This window comes from Camelus ferus, chromosome 21, assembly GCF_009834535.1.
Source record: "Camelus ferus isolate YT-003-E chromosome 21, BCGSAC_Cfer_1.0, whole genome shotgun sequence".
Lineage (NCBI taxonomy): Eukaryota > Metazoa > Chordata > Mammalia > Artiodactyla > Camelidae > Camelus > Camelus ferus.
Window position 1 is genome coordinate 14166162 of NC_045716.1, and position 14698 is coordinate 14180859.

Consider the following 14698-nt stretch of genomic DNA (forward strand, 5'->3'; position numbering starts at 1 on the left):
TGGCTATATTCCCCATGTTGTACAATTCATCCCTGTAGCTAATTTTATATCTAATAGTTTGTACCTCTTAACCCTCCACCTCCATCTTGCCCCTCCCCTCTCCCTTTCCCCACCGGTAACCACTAGTTCCCTCTCTACATCTGTAAGTTCATCTCTTTTCTGTTATATTCTCTAGTTTGTTGTATTTTTTAAGATTCCACATGTAAGTGATATCTTACGGTATTTTAGACAACATTTTCTATAGCAATTATAGCAGTACTAAATAACACTGGAATATGTTACTGACAAAATTTTAAAACATAAGGATCCAGGGTGAGTAGAAGCTACTATATGCTTTTTCTACTCAGTGTTCATTCATTTCTGTTTACCACGATGAATATATCTAAAGTATGCTAACCCAGCAGCCAGAAGTGCCAGGCCACCTGGTGCCATCTTTATCCAAGAGAGCTGTGAGGATGCGGGACTGTCTTCACTAGTTATTCTAGTCCTCAGGGGCTTGATAATCCATTCTCTCTGGGTCAGGATGGCTCTCCGGGCCCCAGCCCACTTTCCTGGGCCCTGCAGGTGGTACTGGTACGGGGTGCATGGGCCAAAGAAAACCTCCACGGCCAGCTTTGGGTCTGAGAGAAAGAGGAGTAGCAGGTTGGGCTTCGCGCCCACCAGGGCGGTGATCTCATCCATGTACTCGATGTGGTCCACTTGGATTGTGTGGCGGGGCGTCTTCACGTACCTGAAACAAGGGGGAGGACAGAGCTTTGTACAATCTGAAAGCCACCAGTTTACTTCTACTCACCCTAGAGGTGACAAAACTGAGAGCTAGAAAGCCAAGTGACAAACCCAACTCCACTCAGCCATTAAATGGGAGAGTGTTCCCAGAACCTGAGTTTCCATGCTCTTGTCCCTTCATTTTTGACGGCACCAGGGTAACTGAATTGCAGACTGCTTTTAGCAGTGAGTCCCTACCCTCTAAGATATTCATTTGGTAAATGAAGGATTGCGATCCAGTTGAGTACTTCCTTGTGTGTTGTGTAGGTGGGATGGAAAACTCTTAACTTCTAGCCTCCTCTGTGTGTATGTGTGTGTGTGTGTGTGCAGTCAACCAGGGGATGGATAGTCAAGCAGTCATTGAGAACCTGGCTCCAGGAGCTTGGTGGCTGCAGGAGGGTAGGGATGCAGTGGGTGTAGCTGCCCCTGCAGAGCACAGGAACTCTGCAGCACTGCTGGGAAATGGCAGCTGTTTGGACAGCCCTGCCTTGATCCAGATGCTTCAGCATGACGCGCTTTCAGAGACTGCAGAACGCTAGAAGCCCCGCTCATATCGCAGATTTCATTTTCAGTATGACAGTTTAACTTCTCATGCCTAGAAGTCAAGTGTCTTGAGGAAGCAGTGACTTTTTCTAATAGGCATAAATGTGTTTTATGGAATATCAGCAGCCCCGTGCACACCTGCACAAGGTGGGGTAAGGGTACAGTATATTTCTTGAAGCAAGAGCACACAAAGTGTCATCTTAGAGGTCTGGGAGAGCTGGTGCCTCTCTTGCAGGAACTGAAGATTTGTTCCATGGTGTGTGTGGGACCTTCACCATGACATAAATTTTGTAGCCTTCGCATCTGAGAACAGTAGGCTTGTTTTAGATACTGTTACATAAGAAGAAGAAACAATCGTGTCGCCATTTTATACCACTCTTCATTACCATGTTGGAAATGCTTAGCAGTACACCTGCCATAATAGGCACAAGATATTTTAATTTTAATTTTAATGAATGAATTAGAGACATTTCACCTCTTCTTCCAAATATTGATAAGAATGGTACTTGAATACTTTCTCAACCAATGGTTTTCTTTGTGTGTCAACTTTTGAAAAACTGAGCATAAAGTGGGGTGGGCTAATGAGAATGAATTTTGTTTCTTTATATGGACACACATGCATACACATTACAGTCTTTAAAATCCGAAAATGATGTGGCAAGGTAATTAAGATATTAATTTGTATGGTTTCTGACTATATTCCTCTTCTCCACCATTCTATCAAGCCTTTTGTGTTTCCTAGTCTCAGACATTTTTAATTACTTGGTCAATGAAATATCTTCCTTGCAAAATATTTCCACTTCTAGCTTTTGTTTCCTTAAGTTCAAGGATCATGGGAGAAAATGTAATATCTTTGAGGGAAACAAGAGGGGAGAGGAAGAGATTACACACTGTGAAATAGAAGAGTTGTGTGAAATGGTCTAGGGGGGTTTTAGGGGGTCAGAGGGAATAGCTGTGAGGGGCTCCTGGGGAGATTGGCCTCTGAGCTCATCTCAGCTGGACAGCCCACCTTCAGCAAAGATCCCTTCATCCTACTCCTGGCAAGGGAGCCAAAAGCCTCCAGATTTTAAGTGCATGCTTTAGACTTAGGCAATGAAGATGCCAGTAAGGAACGTGATGTGGTGAAAATCAAGGTCTATGCCCGTGTTCTGGGGAATCACATAAGTTTCCCGGATTCTGGTGGGACCCTGGGAGAAATGCCAATAATGACTGAAGGTAAGGACTGAAATTCAGATTTAATATGATTTAAAGAGAATAAATCTGATCATTTGTTGCATAACTGAGTCAGGGGACTAAGATTCATACTTGGTTTTGTGATACATAATTACTTAGGACGTGGAGGAAAACCCCCACATGATAAAGTGAGATGAAGTAGGGATTTTGATCCCAGATTAGGAATTCCATGATCCCTGTGAAGGTTCCCAGCTAGTTGTTACTAATTATTCGTTTACCGTTTTTCCATAGCCCTCTCCCTCTGGGCAATGTCTGCCATCATGGTCTTCACTGAGGGTAAGTGGCTCAGCCCTGGAAAAGAAAATTAATTCAGAGTTTGTCAGGATTCCAAGGGTTGAAAGGGGAGCACTAGGGGCAAGAAGACACTGAGAAGTAGCTCTCCCTGAAGCGTTAGGAATTGCTCCAGTACTCATTCACGTACCTTTGATCACTCGTGTAGCCCAGCGAGACTGGAGTTCTGCAATAGGCAGGATGATGCCCAGGGGCTGGACAAGGCCAATGACAGCCAGTGTTGGCTTCTCCAGGTCCGGGGGGAACACGAGTTTATACAGGGACACTTTATTATTAGTAACTTCGATCAAGCCATCCAGGAAAGGAAAAGAGAAACTGTATCCTGTAGGAAAGATGACAACATCGATACTCTCCTCTCTGCTGCCGTCTTCAAAAATGGCATCTGTTTCCGTAAACTCCTTCACGTTGGGCTTCACCTGGACTCTTCCAGAAATTATGTGATTTGGGAGGTCATCACTGACAGTTGAATGCTGACTTAAAGGTCTAGATAAAAAAACACAAAAAATCCCAAGTAAATAAATATACAAAAAGAGTAATGCATATGAGAAGGGATTGAAGCCAGCCATTTGCATCCCCTCCCCCAAATCTGTGCTTATCCAACTTTCTGCCTCTCACAAGAGAGAAATTTTATACCCTGAATGCTTTAGTGGCCGCCTCAGCTCTACTTTTTTTTTTTCCTGTAGTCTTATATTTTATCTTAAAAATTTGTGTAATCTCACATTTTGTGCCGTCATTTTTTTTTTTTAGTGTTAAAATAGTTTGAACTACTTAAAATAGAGGAAAAAATGATCTATTACAATGATCCCAGTTTGGAAAGCACAGTTATTACCATTAGCCTTCCCACCTTACTTCCTTACCAAATTATTATCCTTTGCAGGCAAAATCAACCTCCAAGTTAGGTTTGTAACACATTTGTTATAAACACATTTGTGAATTTCAAAACAGGTACCCTACACAAGTACTCATTCAAATAACTTGTTAATGACTAAATGGTTGTCTTAAGTAATTCTGCCTCCAGGTATTGAATCCATGCTCCAGAGAGGAGGGAGAAAGGGAAGGACAAGGATTTACGCTGGTGGAGTGTGAGTCTTTTTCTAGGCAAACATTAGCCTTCCCAGAAAGTCCATTCAGTAGTCTTCCCTTTACTCTTCTTGAAGAAAACTGGGTCACATGAACACCCTGACCCAACCATCTTCTGTTGCAAGGAAGAAGGAGCAACTTGGTAAATTACAGGGAGGGTCTGTTACAGAGAGAGGGAGATCTGAACTGAAAATAGGGTAGAGGGGAAAGAGTGAACAAAGATACAGATATAGAAAAGTGAGGTACACATAGAAAAATTAATGTAGAGTTAAGTTTGGTTTAGGCAACTTGAAGGGGAGGAGTGGGGAATAAAAATGCAGGGCCACTGAGTTTGGGCTTCATCTGAGGGTAAAGGGAGAGTTCTATAAGACTATACATAAAATTTAGACTCTGATTTTACAGTTACTATGTTGAAAATAAATTCTAAATTGATAAAAGACAAGAATAAAAAAATTAAAAAGTAAGAATCTTGCATGTAAATCTTGGAGAATCCTGGGGCAGGGGAGACCTTCTTAACCAGTTTTAAAACTCAAAAAGGCAAATATATGTATGGTCATGTATGACTGAAGCATTATGCTGTACACCAGAAATTGACACAACATTGTAAACTGACTATACTTCAACAAAAAATATATATACAAAAATGAAAAAAAATAAACCCAGAAAGTACAACATATATGAGTATTGAAAATTTAAGACACTTGTATTTTTTTAAATATTTTTAATTGATTTATAATCATTTTACAATGTTGTGTCAAATTCCAGTGTAGAGCACAATTTTTCAGTTATACATGAACATATATATATTCATTGTCACATTTTTTTCTCTGCGAGCTACCGTAAGATCTTGAAGACACTTGTATTTTTAAAAAGCATCACAAGTTAAACCAATGGAAAAAAAATGATTAGAAAAAAAATGTAACACAGATGATAAAAAACAGATTTATCTTTAAGATAAAACATGAAAACTCATAACCATTAAGAGGAATCTTTGACCTTTGGTTTTTATTATGACCGAATGGATTAATTTTCTGAAGTGCAGCTCCAGCCACATCACTCACCTGTTTTCTCCCCTCCTCCCTCCTTGATTTTGTTGAGCCAGTTTGGTACATTTATTAGAATTTTACTTTGCTAGGCACTCTTTGTTTAAAAAAACCTATATTTAGTCGTTCTGTTACACAGTCCCAATGGTTCATCTTTATTTATTTGGATTTAATTATAGACAGATTGCTTAACATCTTTTCCCCTTTTTTCATTTTCTTCTGCGTTGAGGTGTCTGTTCTGATTTATTTGTTGAAGATATACCCTCAGGTAATTTTCTCTCCTTATTACAGATGACTCATATCTTGTCAGGATTTAGAATTCGTAGGTTTAAAGACATTTTCCCTCAGAAGCTGTAGATTTTGTTCCACTGTATTCTAGGTTCCAGTCTTGTAAATGTAATGTCTGATGAGTATCTAATTATTTTTCCTTTGTAGATTACTTATTCTTTCTGGTTGGAAGCATATTCATGGAATGCACCTCACGCTCTGTGTGTGTGTGTGTGTGTGTGTGTGTGCGCGCGCGCGCGCGCGTGCATGTGTGTTTAATGATTCAACCTGGATTCAGTGGTCTCTTTTCAATCTGAAACTTTTTCTATGATTTATTTAAGTATTTTGTCTCCTCCATCTGTTCTCACTTCTCTTAACCTATCCAGTAACCATTTTCTGCTTTAATCTATCTGCTGTCATCTTTAGCTTAGAAATAATATTTTTAAGCTTAAAAGAATGTTTTGTGCCACACTGAGTCTCCTGAAAGTTCTCTTCATATTTTTATGCAAATTAGCCTCTCTTTCTTCTTCTATTTTCCTAGGCCATTTTTCTGGTTTTCTGACTCACCTTCCTCTCTTTGGATGCTGGCTTCATTACATGGGATAGTATTTTTCTTTGGCAGCTTATTGGGGCCAAGATCTGATTATTGGAGTACCCCTTGTGGCAGCTGTTTTGGAAAAATGAAAAGGACCACCTCTTTGGGCCCAAGATATAGAAACAAGCAGCCTTTCTCTTGTTCAGGTACCTGGAGAAAACTTACCTGTGTCCCCCACTCTGGGGACTTTCCTGGCTTCAGGAAGGACTCAGCCTACTCAGTCATTTTTTTTTTTTCTTAACCATCATTGGTGGTAGGGCCAGGCATTCGTCATGAAGGGCTGCTGTTGACTTTCACCAAAGAGCTCCACACCAAGTTTTGCCCAGGACCTCATGATCTCTGGTTCTTACCTTGGAGATCTCTGAAGCTGATCTCTAGGAACTTGCCTGGGTCATGGGGGAGAAAGACTTACATAGACCTCAGATCCTTAACTGACCCCTATTGCCCTTAGGCACCAGCAACTGTGGCTCAGAGAACAAAGGTAGGTATAGCTGGGATTAAGAGAAAGGGAGCGGTGTACATTGTTTGCAGAATCCTCTTGTCTACTTTTTCCTTGCAATAAAGGTTTTTAAAGAATAGATTGCAGTTATGAGATTGTGCTTGAGTGAAACTAATAGAAGTTATTCGATCAATGATTTTTATCTTTCCTGATTTATATCTCTTAACTCAGACCTCTTCTCTGAGTTCCAGTCCCACATAGTTAACTACTTGCTTGATATTTGTCTCCATTTGACTGTCTCATAAGCATCTCAAACTCAACATAGGCAAAACAGAACTCTCAGCTTTTGCTTCCAAACGTGTTCCTCCTCTGGACTGCTTTTCATCCCAATTGCAGTAAATGACCAAATTGTCAACCCAATTGCTCAAGTGAAAAACCTGAGAGTTCTTGATTCTTCCTTTTCTTTCATTCCCCTTCCATTCTCAACCCATCAGCAAGTACTGTAAGTTTTATTTTCAAAGCCCATCATGAATCTGTCTACTTTACTTCCTCTCTAGTTCTATTATAGGCATCCAAGCCAATTTATCACTCTCTTAAGCTACTCCTTTTCCTTTTGATCCCACCTGTAACCACTAGGCTTTTCATTTTCCTCCAACAGCAGTCAGAGTGATCCTTTAAAAATGTGCATCAAATCATGACTCTCTCATGCTTAAAATACTTATTTCTCACTGTTCTTGGGATAAAATCCAAACTTTGCACCATGGCCTGGAAATACACGATCTGGCTCCTGCCTCCCTCTCTAGCCTCCTCTTCTACCATTCTCTTCTCGCTGACTTTGTTCTGATCACCCTGGTTTTCTTTATGCTACTCAATTTGTACTGAACTCCCACCCAGTTCAATAATTTTGTACTTTCACGTCCTTCTATTTGAATCCTTTTCTCCCAACTCTCTTCATTGGCTGCTCCTTCTTATCTTTTAAGTCTTAGCTTAAACATTACCTTTCAGAAATACCTTCTTGATGATTCCATTGCATTACTTGCCTGCCCCTACTCATTAGTCTTTATCACATGATGCTTCAGAGTTCTCATAATCTTCTTCTTCCTCTTCCTTTTCCTCCTCTTCCTCTCCTTCTCCTTCTCTCTCTCTCTCTCTCTCTTTTTTTTTTTTTTTACTATCTATCTCCTTCAGGTAAAATGCAGTTTTGCTCTGTATCCAAAGCATAGTAGATGCTCACTAAATATTTTTAATGAATGAATCAATAATCACCACATTCTTTTGTCTCATTTGCCAAACATTTCAGAAATTTCTCTTTCAGAATTACCTTTAGAGAAAACTAAGTAGTCATATGAGAAAAACAACCACTGGCTTATAATTCCAAACTGTTATTCCTCAGATTGATTCTTTGGTTGATACTTTTACTTCCTAAAATCTCATTTTCTTCATTCTATTCTCTCTCTTCTGTTAACTCAGCTTGGTACTGATTCCCACGTCTGTCTTTTGCCTTTTAACCAGAAGCTGCAGCCTCCCTGGGATAGACCTGGAGTCACAGAGGTACGCAAGCTGAGGAAGGGATCCTAAGGTATCTCCCATGTGGTCTTACCTGACATTTGCACCCCAATCTCAGTTAAAATTCTTACGTTTAGCCTCATTGTACCCTACCCTGACATCTGTTATAACACCAGTCACACTTCCTTGCTCTAACCTGTTTTCATGGCTTTCTCTCTCCTCTAGACTTCATGCCTGGTTGAAAGGAGGGACAATGTGTTATTTATTTTTGTGTTGGCACATAGTAGTTGAATATGAAATGACTGCTGAATGAATAAGAGTGGTTAAGTAGCATCAGAAAACAAACTCACATTTATGTGCAGTAATATATATCATATATATGTTATAATATATGCTTATATTAACAAATGCATGAGATTAATTGACCACAATCAGAAGCTGAATTATCTTTAAGGTAAATTCACTCTTACACATACACATAATTACACACATTAAGGCACTCTGGTTGTCACCTGTGCTGAGGCTGAAGGCCATAGTGTGCATGATTGAATCTTGAGTTCAGTATCTTCTCTAAGTGGTTATTTATTTACTATTGCTGTAGTTGCTATTTTCCGGTAAAAACTATTGAACCGGGTGAAGAATGAACTATCCATGGGAAACCCATTATCCCAAACATGGTGTAAAATCCACGCTCCTCGTTGAGTACTGAGGAATACCTGAAGGAGACAGAGAGCAAGCCAGAGAAGAAGGGAGAACCCTTCATATAGGATTATTTTTATTCATAGTTTACCCAGTTACCCAGCTCACGGAATGTTGGCTACTGAGAAGTAAGAGGTAAAATATTTTTCAGTGATCACCCTTGACTTATCCCAGACACCCAGAGCTGTCTACTGATTTCCAGAAAAAGGCTACTCTATGATAACAAGTTTCTGAATGAAAAACAGAAAACTTCAGTCACTAGTCTGTATGTTTCTGAATTACTATTAAAAAAAAAATCCCTGGATATTGATAGATCCCTGTGCTTCATATATGAGTTTAAATTTAGAAGTGAGTGAATTATCATCTTGACTACTACATAATTCCACTATATTGTTTACATCAAAATGAAAATGTACATTAAAACCTTGAATCAATCAAATTATTCAGGACTAGTGTACTGCTTACTGGAATGTAACTAGAATCCCTTTCAAATCTTTCTGCACTATATTTGTAAACTTTTCAGCATTCTGATGCAATTAGAAAATATCCTGAATTACTGATTTGATTCTGGTGCTTTTGCAGTCTTGAAGTGATTATGTTGAATCTCAATTCTCATTGATCAAATCTGCGAAGCAGAAGATAAATCAGATGGATGTTCATTACAAAGCATTTACCTTTTAAAATGCTTATTTAAAACCCTTTATACTCTTAGTGAGTGACTTAGTATTACTTAAGATAAATGATAATAAAAAAAGGTAAATATGTAAACATAATCAGGATATCGGAACATCCTAGTGGGTTGGGCTTTGCATTACTTAAGGTTAATAATCCTGAGTTCAAAAGTTCTATCATTTTCTTCCTAAATCATAGTATTGTTAATTTTTCCATGGAAGAAAGAATAATCAATCATAAATGAAGTTCTTGGATAACTTGCTTTTTTAAAAAATAAAATATGCCTAAAATGGAATTTATATTTTCCTAATCTTCCTCCATCACTGTAGATACAATACTCCTAGTTAAAGAGGATCATATGTTTATCATCTGCCTTGGTTTTTCTCTTTTTCCTGTTCTTTAATTCTACCACCAAAATCTACTGCTCCCAGATGGACTCCTAGTTTCTTGTCTTTAACGCTATTTGAAGTCTATTTCAGGACCCAGATGTTGCTATGGTAATGAGAAAAGCCAGCTCCATTATCTAACATTTTGTTTTATCTATGTTAATGTTTTACGTCATTAACTCAGTTAATTGTAATTTGTTTACATGTCTTTTCCATTGTGAAGATGAGGTATTTATTTTGCATTTATCATCTGCTTCCCGTGAATTTAAATATCTTGAGGCCAGGGCCCATCAATTTCGTTTTCTTATTTTTGTCCCTCAGAGACCAGACATGCATTCTGGATGTCACCCATATATGCAGAGGCTTTTACTAGTGAACACTGTGGTTTTCTAACAAACAAACCTGTTTTGCTACATGGCTGAGCTCCACTGCGATATCCACTCCAGAATTCCCAATGCCAACGACTATAATCCTCTTTCCTGAAAAGTCCTCAGGGCTTTTATACTCCCGACTGTGGAAATAACAGCCTTCAAACTTCTCAATGCCTGTGGTGGGAGAAAAGAATTTCTCATTATAATGAGTACTTTTCACATTGCTAATTCAACACAAAGAAGAAATAATGTTCTACACAGTTTGAAAGAGCAAGATTCTGAGTCTGGGTCAGTAAATTGAATATCATGCTTTGTCTTAAAAATTTAATTTTATATTTCACAGGCCTGAAAGAGGGAGTAAACTCAGAATCAGTACCTATGAATACTAGTTACAGACTAGTGATCTTGTGACATAGTAAATGGTAGATCTGTCTTGGACCTGCCCAAAATGAAAGTTTCATAACAATTTCACTACGAATAGTGAACTTTATACATTATTACATTGCCCCATGCAGTCTTAAGCAAAACGATGAAGCAGGAGACTGGTTGATACTGTTTTGTTTTATTACTTTATAAGGAGATAGAGGACTTTTCTTAATCAATTTGACATCCCCTCTGATCTTCAAGCATCTAATGTCTTCATACTGTCCCTGGCTCTGCCAAGGGCTTCAGAACAGTCCCCACTCTGTGTCTGCCATTCTTGGAGATTGTCACACTCTGAACATGTTTAGTTTCTCCTTACTGAAATCTACCCAAATATGCATACCCCACATGTCCCTCTGTAGGGAGTGTCTCTCAGGAAGGAAGCAAGTCACAAAGAAGATGAAAATATGTAACAATAATATAAGCTGTAGACTATGTCATATTTTATATTGTGATTTTCAGAATATATTACATTTTAACATCCCGAAGATCAAGTGCTTTCATTTTACAAGTGACTGTTGGTGTGCAGACACAGAAAAATTAGGTACTTGTCATACATAACTTAGCCAGTCAGTTGGACAGCCAAAATCCAGTTTTAAGTCCCTTGATTTCCATCTAGGACTCTTCAATTTTCAGTTTGCCTCAACCCCTGAACAGTTTCTTATGATGGCTTTTTAAGCATCATAGAAAGTCACTGATACAAGTATTTCTTGATTGACTTTAATGGGAATTGAAGGAAAGGGAGGACAAATGGAGCAGGGGTAAAGGGAGAGGGTTTAGTTAGCGGGGGGAAGTCTTTTTTTTTAAGTAATAGCCTTTTTTGATAAAGGAATCATTTATACAGATAATTCAAAGGGAGCAATAAGCTACTAGTTTGGTTTTATTAACCAGTGAAAGTCCATGATAAATGAATATTATTTTCAGATCTTGTCCCATACTCTCTTTCATATTGTAGAGAAGCAAATTTCTACATTTATGGATTTTGCTTGTCTCACTTGTCATTAATTTTATTAATTTCACTTTCTCTGGAAGGGAATGAGATCAAATGAATGGACATGAAACTAAAACCATTTAGATGTGGGCTAATTTTTTGTTGTTTATTATAAGCTATATGAAACTGTAGTAAATAAAGTAGAAATTGTTGTCTTTGCCTACTTTTGTATTTCAAGGGACTATACTGTCCTAGTAACATATATGTTGGACAGTTTGTTGTTTGTCATTAAATGTGACCAGAGACATTTCATTAATTTTAGTCACAAATTTTATGCCCAATCATTTTGCTCTGTAAGTTTTTGGGCAAGTACTCTTCTACCAAACAGATTCTTCTGACACACCTGGGAAGGACTGAAGTGGTAAGTAGGGATCTGTGTGATGTCCACTGCAGACCAAGACCCCATCAAAGACCAAAGCCTCCTGTTTTCCATTAGCCTCCACAACAACGTCCCATTGTCCACTGAAGGGGAAAGCTGGACGTTTTCTCACACTGCGCACTTTGGTCTGAGAACAAGGGCACAAGTACAAATCATACACAGTCACTCTTGTCAGGTTCATTCTTCCTCCCCCAAACTCCATAAACCTGAACAACACAACCCATCTGAGGCATTCATGCTCATTTAGTCCCCACTCCTGGGTACTCTTACGATGGTTCTGCTGTGGGTGTGTGATATGGTCTGAATGTTGTGTCCCCCCAAATCCATATGTAGAAATCTTAACCCCAAAGGTGATGGCGTCAGCAGGTGAGGGCTTTAGAGTGGTGATCAGGTCCTGATGGTGAAGCCCCCATGAAAGGTATTAGTGCTCTTAGAAAAGGGGCCCCACAGAGCATCCTAGCCCCTCCCACCATGGGAGGTCAGAGAGAGAAGGCATGGGCGTGTGAACCAGGAAGAGAGTCCCCACCCAACCATACTGGATCTTTGACCTCAGACTTCCAGCTTCCAGAAATAATGTGAGAAACAAATTTCTGTTGTTTATAAGCCACTCTGTCTGTAGTATTTTGTTATAGTAGCTTGAATAGACTGAAACAGTGCATTTTCAAGATAATATGAGTATTTCATCAAAAACCTAATTTCCCATAGAAATGGTTGAGATTTAACTGTGGAAAAACAAGGAAGTGACTAATGTCCCTTTTCCAGGCAGACTTCCAAATGAGGGCAACTAGTATTCCTCATGGTTTTTGTGCTGTAGCACAGGCCTGCCCAGTTTCCCTGGGCTTGACTTTGAGTTTCAGAGTTGGGCTGATGCTCCACTATGACTGTAGGATGGATTTTTGTGTGTGTGTTGAGGGTGGTGGTTGTAGATAGATTATGGGAACTTCACGGATCTGAAGAAGTCTTCTTTATGTTATTTACATGACCCTGATTCTATATAATTTTGCTCAATTACTACTGCCATTATTGTAAGTCCTTAAATATTTTTAATTTAAGGCTAATAGAGAGGACCCTTACCACACCACACGAAGGTATTTGATCAGAACGGTGCAAAACTCTCCAACCTCATATTTAAATGTAATCTTCAAAACATTACTTTGTTGTAAGTGATGGCTTTCCAGGGTGGAAGCCCGCTAGTGATCTTTTCCTCTGTTCATACTAGAGGGTGCCAAGGGATAACTCTTGTGTGTGCACGAGTGTGTCTGCACCTCCCCCGCCCCACAATGCAGTATTTCATTTATATTGTACCTTGAAACGAATGTATTTCAAGAGGCCAAAGTGTCTGGCATACATTCCTGAAGTAGTCCATGAATTTGGAGTTGTGCATGTAGTTAGGAAAATGATCAGGTATGGGGAAGTCACTGAAGCACATCATCTCTTTGGAAGTGTTGATGGTCACCGATTTGTAGATGCTGGGCATTTTCTCCGAAGTACTTTTCTGCAAAAAGTAACCCGCTCTTAATAAACTTCTCAATAACAAGAAAATCAAGATAAAATATTTTAAAGAAGAAAAATAACCTCAAGTATAATAAAACAGTACTTCGCCTTTTATTTTCTTAATTAATATTTTCTCCTTCACTCCCATATCTGCTAGAGAAAAAAGTTACAGTGAATGAACAGGAAGGCTTATGACTGACTTCTCAAAAGAAATACAGAAGTCAAAAACAATGGAAAAATATATTTATAATTGTGAAATAAAACTGTTTACCTAGACTTCTAAAGGCAGTGAAAATATACTTCAAAAATGAAAGTGGAATAGATGCATATTTGGACAAACAAAAGCTGAGAGAATTTTTTGCCAGCAATCCAGCACCCCCAGAACTATGAGAAAGCTCTTCAGACTGGCTGGGAATGAGCCAAGATGGGAGCATGCCAACATATGAAGGAATGGCAGACACTAGAAATAATAAATACAAAGATAACATAAAGTCTGTTAACTGTTAAACAGCAACTGCAGTAGCAGTAATGTCTTGTGGGGTTTATAACACTTTCAAGAAGTAAAATATATGATAACACAAAGAATGGGAAGGGGAAAATGGATTCAAGCTGTTGTAAGATGTTTGCTTTATTCAGAAAGTGATAAAAATACAAAACATAAGACAGAAAGTAATGTCAGGATGCATATTGAAATTTTTGGGGTGGCCATTAATAATAATGCAAGAATGGATATCTAATAATTAATGTGTGAGAAAAATAGAAAAAATATTTGAGTAATGTCAAAAGAAAGAAGAAAATAAGGAATAAAGAAACAAGATATAAAACGAATAAAAACACACTAGATAATAAACTAAAACTCAGCTATATTCACATTTCATTGCATGTAAACACTCTAAAACAAAAACCAAAATACATTACAAAAATCTTTTTTACAAGAGACAAATGTAGACTGAAAGACTGGGTATAACATTCAAACACTAACCCAAAGTCAACCAGAGTGGCTGTATTACTATCAGACAAATTAACCTTACGGCAAGATTAGAGATGAAGGAGAGATCATAATGATATAAACGTCAATTCTACAGAAAATATAAAAGCTTAAATATGAATTCACCTAGTAACATAATTTCAAACTTATAAAGTAAAAAATTAACATAATTAAAAGGAGAAATAGACATTCAAAATGGACCATCAACCTAAACAGAAAAGGCAAATCAGTAAAGGTTCCGGGGGAAAATATAGAAGAATATCCTCAAGACATTGGGATAAATGAAATTGCTTATATACGACACAAAAGTACAACAAGAAAAACTTCATTCTACCCACCTTATACCCATGCTAAGTCATGAAAAAAAAATCTGTGACATCCTTTTCCTTACACAATACCATCTGATCTGCTGAAGGAATCCTCAACTACCATCCCTTTCTAATATTTCTCATGGTCACATGGAATCTCAACTACCAAGAAAAGGAATCTCATAAATTTCATGCCTAAGTCTGAGACTGACACATATTTACAAA

At 38.3% G+C, this 14698-nt stretch overlaps 1 pseudogene; it reads right to left on the bottom strand.

Moving 5' to 3' along the window:
* Window positions 1-354: 354 nt before the first annotated feature.
* On the bottom strand, window positions 355-13190 carry LOC102507943 (annotated as a pseudogene).
* Window positions 13191-14698: the final 1508 nt, after the last annotated feature.